General features: G+C 46.4%; 1 protein-coding gene across 1 annotated transcript in view; it reads left to right on the top strand.

Moving 5' to 3' along the window:
- The window catches only part of VSNL1 (visinin like 1), a 120,846-nt gene that overhangs the window by 38,365 nt on the left and 71,684 nt on the right, over window positions 1-10,797 (top strand). The window lies entirely within an intron of this gene.

The following is a 10,797-nucleotide window of genomic DNA, read 5'->3' on the forward strand; positions in this document are numbered from 1 at the left end:
CAGGCCTCCCTGTCCATCACCAACTCCCGGAGTCTACCCAAACCCATGTCCATTGAGTCAGTGATGCCATCCAACCATCTCATCCTCTGTCGTCCCCTTCTCCTACCCTCAATCTTTCCTAGCACCAGGGTCTTTTCAAATGAGTCAGCTCTTCGCATCAGGTGGCCAAATTATTGGAGTTTCAGCTTTAACATCAGTCCTTCCAATGAACACCCAGGACTAATCTGCTTTAGGATGGACCGGTTGGATCTCCTTGCAGTCCAAGGGACTCTCAAGAGTCTTCTCCAACACCACAGTTCAAAACCGTCAATTCTTCAGCGCTCAGCTTTCTTTTTAGTTCAACTCTCATATCCATACATGACTACTGGAAAAACCACAGCCTTGACTAGATGGACCTTGTTTGACAAAGTAATTTCTCTGCTTTTTAACATGCTGTCTAGGTTTGTCATAACTTTCCTTCCAAGGAGTAAGTGTCTTTTAATTTCATGGCTGCAATCACCATCTGCAGTGATTTTGCTGCTGCTGCTGCTAAGTCGCTTCAGTCGTGTCTGACTCTGTGCGACCCCATAGATGGCAGCCCACCAGGCTCCCCCGTCCCTGGGATTCTCCAGGCAAGAACACTGGAGTGGGTTGCTATTTCAGTCCCCAAAAACAAAGTCAGCCACTGTTTCCACTGTTTCCCCATCTATTTGCCATGAGGTGATGGGACCAGATGCCATGGTCTTCGTTTTCTGAATGTTGAGCTTTAAGCCAACTTTTTCACTCTCCTCTTTTAATCAAGAGGCTCTTTAGTTCTTCTTCGCTTTCTGCCATAAGGGTAGTGTCATCTGCATATCTGAGGTTATTGATATTTCTCCGGGCAATCTTGATTCCAGCTTGTGCTTCCTCCAGCCCAGCATTTCTCATGATGTACTTGGCATATAAGTTAAATAAGCAGGGTGACAGTATACAGCCTTGACGTACTGCTTTTCCTATTTGGAACAAGTCTGTCGTTCCATGTCCAGTTCTAACTGTTGCTTCCTGACCTGCATACAGGTTTCTCAAGAGGCAGGTCAGGTGGTCTGGTATTCCCATCTCTTTCAGAATTTTCCACAGTCTATTGTGATCCACACAGTCGAAGTCTTTGGCATAGTCAGTAAAGCAGAAATAGATGTTTTTCTGAAACCCTCTTGCTTTTTTGATGATCCAGCGGATGCTAGCAATTTGATCTCTGGTTCCTCTGCCTTTTTCTAAAACCAGCTTGAACTTGTTTACCTTTCTAATATATGTTAATATTGAATAAAACTTTGTTAAATAAATGAACAAATTAAATTTTAGTATCATATATCCTTCAAATGTAGAATAAGAAATGGCAAGCCGCTCCAGTATTCTTGCCTGGAAAATTCCATGGACAGAGGAGCCTGAAGGGCTATAGTCTGCTGCTGCTGCTGTTGCTGCTGTTAAGTTGCTTTAGTCGTGTCTGACTCTGTGCTACCCCATAGACAGCAGCCCACCAGGCTCCCCCGTCCCTGGGATTCTCCAGGCAAGAACACTGGAGTGGGTTGCCATTTCCTTCTCCAATGCATGAAAGTGAAAAGTGAAAGTGAAGTCACTCAGTCATGTCTCACTCTTTGCGACCCCGTGGACTGCAGCCTACCAGGCTCCTCCGTCCATGGGATTTTCCAGGCAAGAGTTCTGGAGTGGGGTGCCATTGCCTTCTCCAGGAGGGCTATAGTCTATAGGGTCACAAATAGTCAACCACGACTGAGCACATCCTTCAAATGGACTTCCAGGTGGCACTAGTGGCAAAGAAGCCGCCTGCCAATGTAGGAAAAATAAGAGATGTGGATTTGATCCCTGGGTCAGAAAGATCCCCTAGAGAAGGGCATGGCAGCCCACTCCAGTATTCTTGCCTGGAGGATCCCATGGACAGAGGAGGGCTATAGTCCCATAGGGTGGCAAAGAGTTGGCCATGACCAAATCGAGTTGGCAGGCATGCACACATCCTTTAAATAGAGCATTTTACTTCTATCAAGTCACGTTCGTCTGAGAATTTCCAAGTTCTCTGTATTTAAGTCCCACCAACATGAGTTAAAGTAGTTTTAGAAATACTGTAGAGATAACATGGTAAGAGCAAATGGTTCTCAGAGGGGAAAGGCCACCAACTGAAGAGTCAGAAGACTTGCATGTCTCTGCCACGACTGGTAGACAGTTGGATGCATCCGTCGCCCCTTGGAGTATCTCCTTACTCTGCGGGCAAGGAGGGGCTCGCACCACTGACGCTCCAGGCTGCTCCTAGCCCTGTGCCTAAGGATGTGCGGGTGACATCGGTGCCCCGGCCTGTACTTCTCTCTCACAGCTCCCTGCCATTCGGAGATAAGGGCCATGGTTCTTCCCCACTGCGACTTGGCAGCACAACCTGGAACACAATCTGTTGGACAGAAGGGGGTGATTATTAATGAACGCATTTCCTCTGTGACCTCACCGGACTAAGCGAGGCTCTGACACTGCCAGAGGCGGCCCGTTTCCTTTCACAGAAATCGCTGCTCAGAAACACATAGCATGGTCAGAGGCAAGACCCAGGGGGAAGTGAAAAATAAGACTCAGAAAAGTGGGCAGTGGCTTGAACAACTCCCAGATGAAAGGTTACTAGCTATTAATCAGCTCACATTCTGTTCAGTGGGTGAGCAAGGAATTGGATGGAAGCTTCAGTCAACAGTTGAGGCTTCATCAGGACTGTGGACTCCTCAGATGACTTTCCTCTGTCAGGTTGGGTATGAAGCACTTTTACTAACAGGAAAGAAGCAGAGGAAATAGGACCACAGTAGAACTGTCCGTGTGTGACTATGTGTGGTCTTCCGTTTGGTGGCACTTGTGGTCAAAAACCCACCTGCCAGTTTAGGAGACTTAAAAAGATGGGGGTTCAATCCCTGGGTCTGAAAGACCCTCTAGCGGAGGAAGTGGCAACCCACTCCAGCATAATTACCTGGGAAATCCCATGGACAGAGGAACCTTGTGGGCTACAGTCCATAGGGTCGCAAAGAGTCAGACATGACTGAAGAAACTTAGCACACATGCATGCATGCACGCATGCACATACTTCTGTTTATGCACACCAGGCCTGGTGTAGGTGTCAAGGTTAGAGTGACACCTTGGTGTCTAGACCTGAATCCTGAAATGTTGGCCTCTGCCTCTTCTGGAATAGCCCAGTTTCCTGGGTCCTATGCTGAGGGTAATAATAGCTACTGTTTGTTGAATGCCTGTTGTGTGGAAGGCACTGGTGGAAGGAATTCAGCGTGTTATCTCATTAATTCTCATAACAGCTCAGTGAACCAATGTCATCATGTCCATTTGACAAATGAGGAAACCGAGGCTCCAGCGGGCAAGTAACTTGTCAAAAGTCACACACCTTGTGTGCAGCAGGAGCTTCATTTGATCCCAGGTCTGACTCCAGCACACATGCCCCGCCCCCCACCACTAAACTAAGTCCAAGCGCAAAATAAAAGAGGCACGTGGCGTGATAGAAAGAGTAGGGAACCCGCAAAATGAGGTCGAAGGGGAAACTGGGTCTGAGTAGAAACTTTCCCAAGGTCGTAGCCCAGCACCTGGTCATGGGATGTGGCTTCTGTCTACGTGGCATTTCCAGGTGTTCAGGAAGTGTTGTCTGTGTAGAGAACATGAGGGGGAAGATGGCAGTTGAATCTGACCCTTAAGGGCTTATAAGGCCACTTGATTCCTCACAGATCAGAGCCCCTGAGCACCTGGCCACCTAGTTACCAGATGGGTTCAGTTTGGAACCACCTAGTCAGATCCAAGGGCTAATGTCCACTGGCAGCTCCTGTCCTGGGGTCAGGGTGGGCTGTCCCATCCAGCTGGTTCTCCAGGGCCCCTGCAGCTCTCAGACCCTCAGTTGTAGAAGGACAACTCAGGTGGCAACTTGACTGGGGGCAGCAGACACGGGCCTGGGGAGGAGTCCACTGTCCACACCTCGGTCATGGGATGCTCTTCCAAATCCTGCAGGGTCTAGACCCTTGGCCCATCTTAATGCCTGAGGATCACTGGCCTGGACATTGCAGCAGCCTCAAATCTTATTGCCAAGGCTTGGTAGCCAGGGCGCTGCTAGAGCCTGTTACTAACTTGCTGTGGTCCCCGGGTTTAAGTCCCCTGACCTCCCGGGCTGCCTCTAGAAAGCAAAGGGATTGAGTCGGACGGTGGATCCCTGGGGCCCTCTTGTGCTTTCACCTTCGTGTGCGCATTTATTATTCTTTCCGGAATAGAACTCCTGTCACTTGCCGTAACAGTGCCTCTGCCACTGCCATGAAATGGAAATGAGGAAATGTTTTTCCTCATTTATGACAAATCAAATAAGTACTCTTGCCTTATCTTGAGTCCTCAAGGATGTAATCTCTGCCCCCTGCCTGTTTCATGCTTGTGGGCTAGGACTTGTGCTGTCATCCCAGGAGGTTCCCAGTTAGAAGTAAGGTCAGCAGAGAATGCCCCAAGAAAGCCTGTCTCTTCCTTTCTGAAGCTGCTCTGGTCCCCAGAGGTGGCATGAAATGCCAGCCTATGATCAGCACTCTCCTTACCCCCTGGGAAATGCTGCTGGGGACTTATAAGTACTTGGCTTTCAGGAGATGAAAATGAGAAGAACAGAAAGAACCAGAAGGACACATTTGCCTTTGTAAGAAAAGAAAACCCCACACAATGTACTGGGAAACTTTGAGGCTTATTCTTCAGGGCTGTTTTAACAGTCTCTGGAAACTAGCAACCTAATGTCATTTGTTTATGGGATCCAAGAGGGGTGGTAATAGGGATTGTTTCAACATCCTGGCTTGGAGAAAAACACGCCTCCTGGCCGATGGACTGTGTGTGTTTGGCATGAGGACAGCGTGCTGTGGGGCTGAGAGGGTGGGGGCACCCAGTTAGGTAAGGAGAGTCGGGGTTCTCATCATGGTCATGCCATCAGTTGTCCGTGTGATCCTGGAGGAACTTTAAATGCACCAACCTACAACCAGGGAGCTTAAAACAGAATAACCCAGAGGCAGGTCTTTACAAGCTTTGATCTTCTCTGGTTGTGTGATTTTTAAAACCTTAATGCTAGTCCCTGGACCTTGAAACCACATCAAGGATGCCAGATGGAAGGTGTGAGGGATTAGAGACAGCAGGGTTATGTCTATGCTGCTGTGGGCATTTTCTGCCTTGATTTTCATTCGTATTTTTCATCAGTGATTCCCAAATTGACTGAGAACCATATGTACCTGAGTTGCTTGTTCAAAGTACAAGCTTCCTTCTAAGTGAGGGTCTCTTGAAGCTGTATTTGTAACAAAATAACCAAGGATGATTCTTGTACATAGGCAACGTAGGGACACATTGCCTAAGAATTTTCACCTGGGGACCAGTCACAGGTAAAATTGCCTGATGGGAATGTGTCTCTCTGTCCCTTGTGCTCCCTGGCTTTCAGCTGTGACCATTCATCTCACCAAGCCCCACATTCCAAGAGGTGTCTATTTCATCCCATTCTGAGCCCTTCAAGGCTGAAACCATGTCTTCTTTTCTACATTCCACTGTGCCCAGCACAGGGCCTTTTTCACAGATGATGCCTATAACGTCCACTGAACTGAGTTGCCCAGAGAGTTTCTATCTGCCTCAGTTAACCAGACCATTAGTCATTATTGGTACAAATCCATGCCTTTAGGGACAAGGAGGAGAGGAGAATTTGTAGAGACGTACCACAGAGAAGACAGCATGAAAACTGAGCCTTGCAGAAGGAGTAAGATTGGGCAGGTGGTAAGAACAAGAAAGGGGAATCCAGGCAGAAGTTTAAGTGTGAGCAAAGCCAGGCTCCTCCAATTATTTCCACGTTCAGGTAAGGATCCCATGGCCCAGAAAGAAAGCCGGATGTAGCCTTTGGAGGCAAGCCAATTGGAAGTCTTTAACTTGTACTTTCGTACTTACCAAACTTAGGTTGCAAATCAGGGATCAGTGGGGTCGGAAGGACCTTAAAGATTATCTTGTGCAACTCATTCACTTTTCACTCATTCAGATCTGGCCCAGGTTACCTGACACTAGAACCACCTTAACTCCATTCAAGACTCCTTCCATACCGGGCACTGTTGTATGTTCCTTAGGCCTCCCACCTGAGCCCCTAAAGAGCTTTCATCCTCCAATTTGAACTCAATTTCCAGGACTATTTCCCTATCAGTGGTGCTCACCCTGCTGTCCACCTGCATGTGAGGTGGCACCATCCCCAGCTCAGCCCCCCAGTCTTTACATGAGCCTCACCAAACTCAGACAGGCTGATGGCCAGGCTCCTAGGAGAAGCCAGGCGTGCCATTCTGGGTGCCTCAATGCACACAGCAAGCCTTGGTGTGACCTGAGAAGCTGGGCTTAGATGTCAGAGTAGGCAGGGGATAGGTTCAGGGCAATACACACACACACACACAAACATACATACACCATACAAAAATATATTTAATTTGAATCCTCTTCAAGACCGAAAGGGTCTGTGGAGGAAAGAGGGTCATGGGAGCTTTCCAGGCCTTCTGGGGGGGTCTCTTTCCCCTTCTAGGAAGTTTCCTAGTTCTCTCCTTAGAGCATTCTTGCATGTGTCGCCTCTTCTGTACTAGAAACCTGTTATCCAGACAGGGTAGGAAATGGATGAGAAGTGGCCAAATGCAAGACAGGAAGACCAGTTAAGAGGTGGTTGCAGTATCCAGGTAAGAGATGACAGTCTGGAAATCAGTGGGGTTTGAGACAACCCATTTACTCTGTACTTGTGGCTCAGCTAGTAAAGAATCCGCCTGCAATGCAGGAGACCTGGGTTTGATCCCTGGGTTGGGAAGATCTCCTGGAGAAGGGAAAGGCAGTGTTCTGGCCTGGAGAATTCCATGGACTGTATAGTCCATGGGGTCGCAAAGAGTCAGACAGGACGGAGCCACTTTCACTTTTCAAGCTTTCTACTAGCTCTGGAGCTAAGGTAAATTACTTCATCTTTCTGAGGAGCTTCAAACTCCTCACTAATAAAAGGGATGATAATTATCTCTTCCTAACAGCATTGTTTGGAGAAGGCAATGGCAACCCACTCCAGTACTCTTGCCTGGAAAATCCCATGGATGGAGCCTGGAAGGCTACAGTCCATGGGGTCGCTGAGGGTCGGGCATGACTGAGCAACTTCACTTTCACTTTTCACTTTCATGCATTGGAGAAGGAAATGGCAACCCACTCCAGTGTTCTTGCTTGGAGAATCCCAAAGACGGGGGAGCCTGGTGGGCTGCCGTCTATGGGGTCGCACAGAGTCGGACACGACTGAAGCAACTTAGCAGCAGCAGCAGCAACAGCATTGTTATATGGGTAAATATTGTTACACAAAAGCCTTTTGCAAGCTGTAGTGTATAAATATGTGGTCTTTTCTGGCTATCAATTGCACTTTGGTGCCTCGCCCACAGGTCTGTTCCTGGTGGTTTTCTCTTGCCCATCAGAACCCTTCCATCAGTCCCATTTTGTGCCTAGCGCCAAATCTCTCTCTATGATAACTCAAACCATGAAGAGTGATTTGATTTGGGGCTGGGCTGCCCTTTATCTTATAGCCTGAAGCCCTAGCCTAAAAATAATACACTCCTGTTTCTGTTCCCTCACTTCTTAGGTAACAGACTCTGAAATACCGACTTGGCTTTCAGGGAAAGAATCCACAGAGCCAACATGGCCTGACTCCTTAGAGACAAGCCACATGGAAGTCCGTGACTCGTATTTTCGTACTTCAAAAACTTATGTTGCAATCAGTGAACGGTGGGGTTAAAAGGACCTTAAAGATTATCTTGTCCAACTCACTCATTTTTCAGTTGGAGAAGCTGAGCAACAGAGGAGGAAAAGATCTTGCCCAAGATCAGGATTTAACTGGAAACAGGGCGAGGATAAATACTCCCCATTATGTCATGGAAGCTTTAGGGAACATGTTAAGCTTTACTGTCATTTTTACCCTTCCTTTCATCCCAGTCTCATAATGAAGACTACTTGGCCCACATCATTGCAACTCCAGTATGGTTGTTGTTATTCAGTGGCTAAGTCATGTCCAGCTCTTTCAGACCCTATGAACTGCAGCTCACCATGCTTCCCTGTCCAGGCTATCTCCTGGAGTTTGCTCAAACTAATGCCCATTGAGTTGGTGATGCCATCCAACCATCTCATCCTCTGTTGTCGCCTTCTTCTTCTGCTCTCAATCTTTCCCAGCATCAGGGTCTTTTCCAGTGAGTCAGCTCTTTGTATCATGTGGCCAAAGTATTGGAGCTTCAGCTTTAGCATCAGTCCTTCCAATGAATATTCAGGATTGATTTCCTCTAGGATTGACGGGTTGGATCTCCTTGCAGTCCAAAGGACTCAAGATTCTTCTCCAGCACCACAATTCGAAAGCATCAATTCTTTGGTGCTCAGCCTTGTTCATGGTCCAACTCTCACATCCAAACATGACTGCTGGAAAAACCGGATAACTTAGCACCAGATTTGTACCTCATACCGAGGATGCTAAGACAAAGGCACAGGCCCTGCTTCAAGCTATGCACAATGTAATGATGAAGACAGACAAGGAAACAATCTCTTAGAAGGGCAGTCTCTTTTCTATACAGTTAAATGAAATATTCCTCCCATCTGCCATCTGCACCCTATGTTTATACTTATGGTTGCACTAACTTTCCTCATGTATAGATTATTATGAGGTTGATTTTCCCAGAAAGAAACATACCAAATCCCATAACTTAATGAAAACCAGTGACCAGCTCCTTTATAGTGGCTCATGTATCCTTCATTCATTCCCTCAAAAAATATTTGTTGAGCATCTGGTATGAGGTACCAGGCTGCAAAGATAAAAAAAAAAAAAAAAAAAGCAGTCCTCTCAAGCAACTAACAATCCAGTAGAGAAATAATGATCATGGAAGCTTTTATAAGGGAAGGGAGATGCCTAGGACAAAAGAAAGTCCTTTGGAAAGCCTTGGAAAGTCCACAAAGATTTCACAGACAAGGAGGTATGTGAAACTGAGACTACTTAAAGAAGTATGCTGAGCAGACAAAGGAGGATGAAATTCCAGGAAAAGAAACAGCACATGCCAACCATGAATGTGTGGAAGCATGCAAGTTCTGGGACCTGTAACAGTTGATTATTGCTGGCATGCAAAATGAAAAGACAGGTTGGCAGAAAGTGAGTTTATGAATAGGCAGGACTGTGCCATGTCAGCAAGCTGGGGCTACATCCTGTAGACAATGGAGAGCTGCTGAGGGTTTTAGGGAGAAGATCAGATGTTGAGGTTTGCACTTCAGAAATGCCATCAAGCAGCCATGCAGAAGCCAGGCTACAGTTAGAGAACACAGTGAGGATTACTAATCCAGGCAAAACCTAAGAAGGGCAGTGGCAGGCTGCTCAGATCCAGGCCAGAACTTGATTTTCTATATGAGTCACTCATTTCCTGGCACACCTGAGTGATGATACTGACGATGACCCATAACCAGGTTGCATGAGGTTATGTATTTGAGTCTCCAAAACTGTGATTCATGGTGCTAATGGTGTTCCCCTTATGTATAAGAGGCCATCCTCTCCTGGGTCAACTGAACAGTTTAAGGCATCACAGTGATCCTTGGAGAATACAAGTTTCCTAGCTCAAGAGAGAAGCTGACACACTGTTGACCTTCTAATGGCCCTTGGGAGAGGAGGTTTTTAATAATGCTTAATCCATTTTCCCATCATTCACATAAACTCACTTCTGAGATTGTGGTTTTGGCAAATCTAACAGGCTTTTCCAAACAAGAGCCTGGCAAAGTGATTGCTCTCTCATCCCTTCTTTCAGCACCAAAGGACTGATTCAGCCTCTCAAACCTTCCTGCTTCTGCTCCTGTTCCTTCTGCTGAAATATCTTCGGACCACCTATCTCTGGGTAGTTGTGCACTGATATCTTCCTTACAGTTCCAGGTTCAAATTCTAGCTCTGGTTGTATGACTTGTACAAGAAAGCCACTCTAATCACTTGCTCAGTTGTCATGGGGCTAGAGGTCAAGTTTATGAAGTGTTCAACATACTGTCTACCCCCCAGCCACTGTCAGGGTTCAGTAGCTATTATTAGGTGAGATTCTAGTTCAAAAATGACAATTTGTACTTCTCTACTGAAAAGAGCAAAGAGAAGTAGTGAAAGGTTGGGTAATACATCTTTTGATTATCAAGAAAACCCTGAATTACAGTTTTCTTACCCAGATTAATTAAATCTGACACCTGAATACCCACTTGATTTCCATACCCAGCTGTGGAATCCCACAGAAACTTATAATTAAGAGACAGTTGCTAATAAGAGACTTGGAACTTGAAATTAAGAGCAAAAATAAGTAGAGAAACTCCGGAGGTCATTGTTGCTGATCCTCAGGTCCTTTTCTCAAACAGAAGCATTTGAAAGCAAATGGCCATCTTAACAGCACTTTTTTACCGTGTATTCTTCCCAAGAGGAAATCTCCTGAAAGCAGCAAGAGTGGTTTGGTTTCATTACAATGAAAGAATTGTGCAGTGTTAGGGCAGGCTACTGACAATAGGTGTGGAATCTGTTTTAGAAGAAAGTAATAAAAAATAATAACAACAAGGTATGTGGTAAGATTACCCCTCTTGGGCTATTGCAAGTGTGGGCCTGCTGAAGGCCTGGTAGAGAATCTGTCTCCAGCACATAAAAGGGCTAGGTCTGCTTGGGTAAATTCTTCTAAACCTATCTCCTCTAACAGGACTTTAAAGATCTTGTGATACCTTTCTTGTTCTGGTGACCCCTCGTATTTTCAAGTCTAACTTGATTTTTAAATC

The sequence above is a fragment of the Bos grunniens genome, chromosome 11, assembly GCF_055505025.1.
Source record: "Bos grunniens cultivar Pamir isolate PY7600 chromosome 11, Bosgru_T2T1.0, whole genome shotgun sequence".
NCBI classification, from domain to species: domain Eukaryota; kingdom Metazoa; phylum Chordata; class Mammalia; order Artiodactyla; family Bovidae; genus Bos; species Bos grunniens.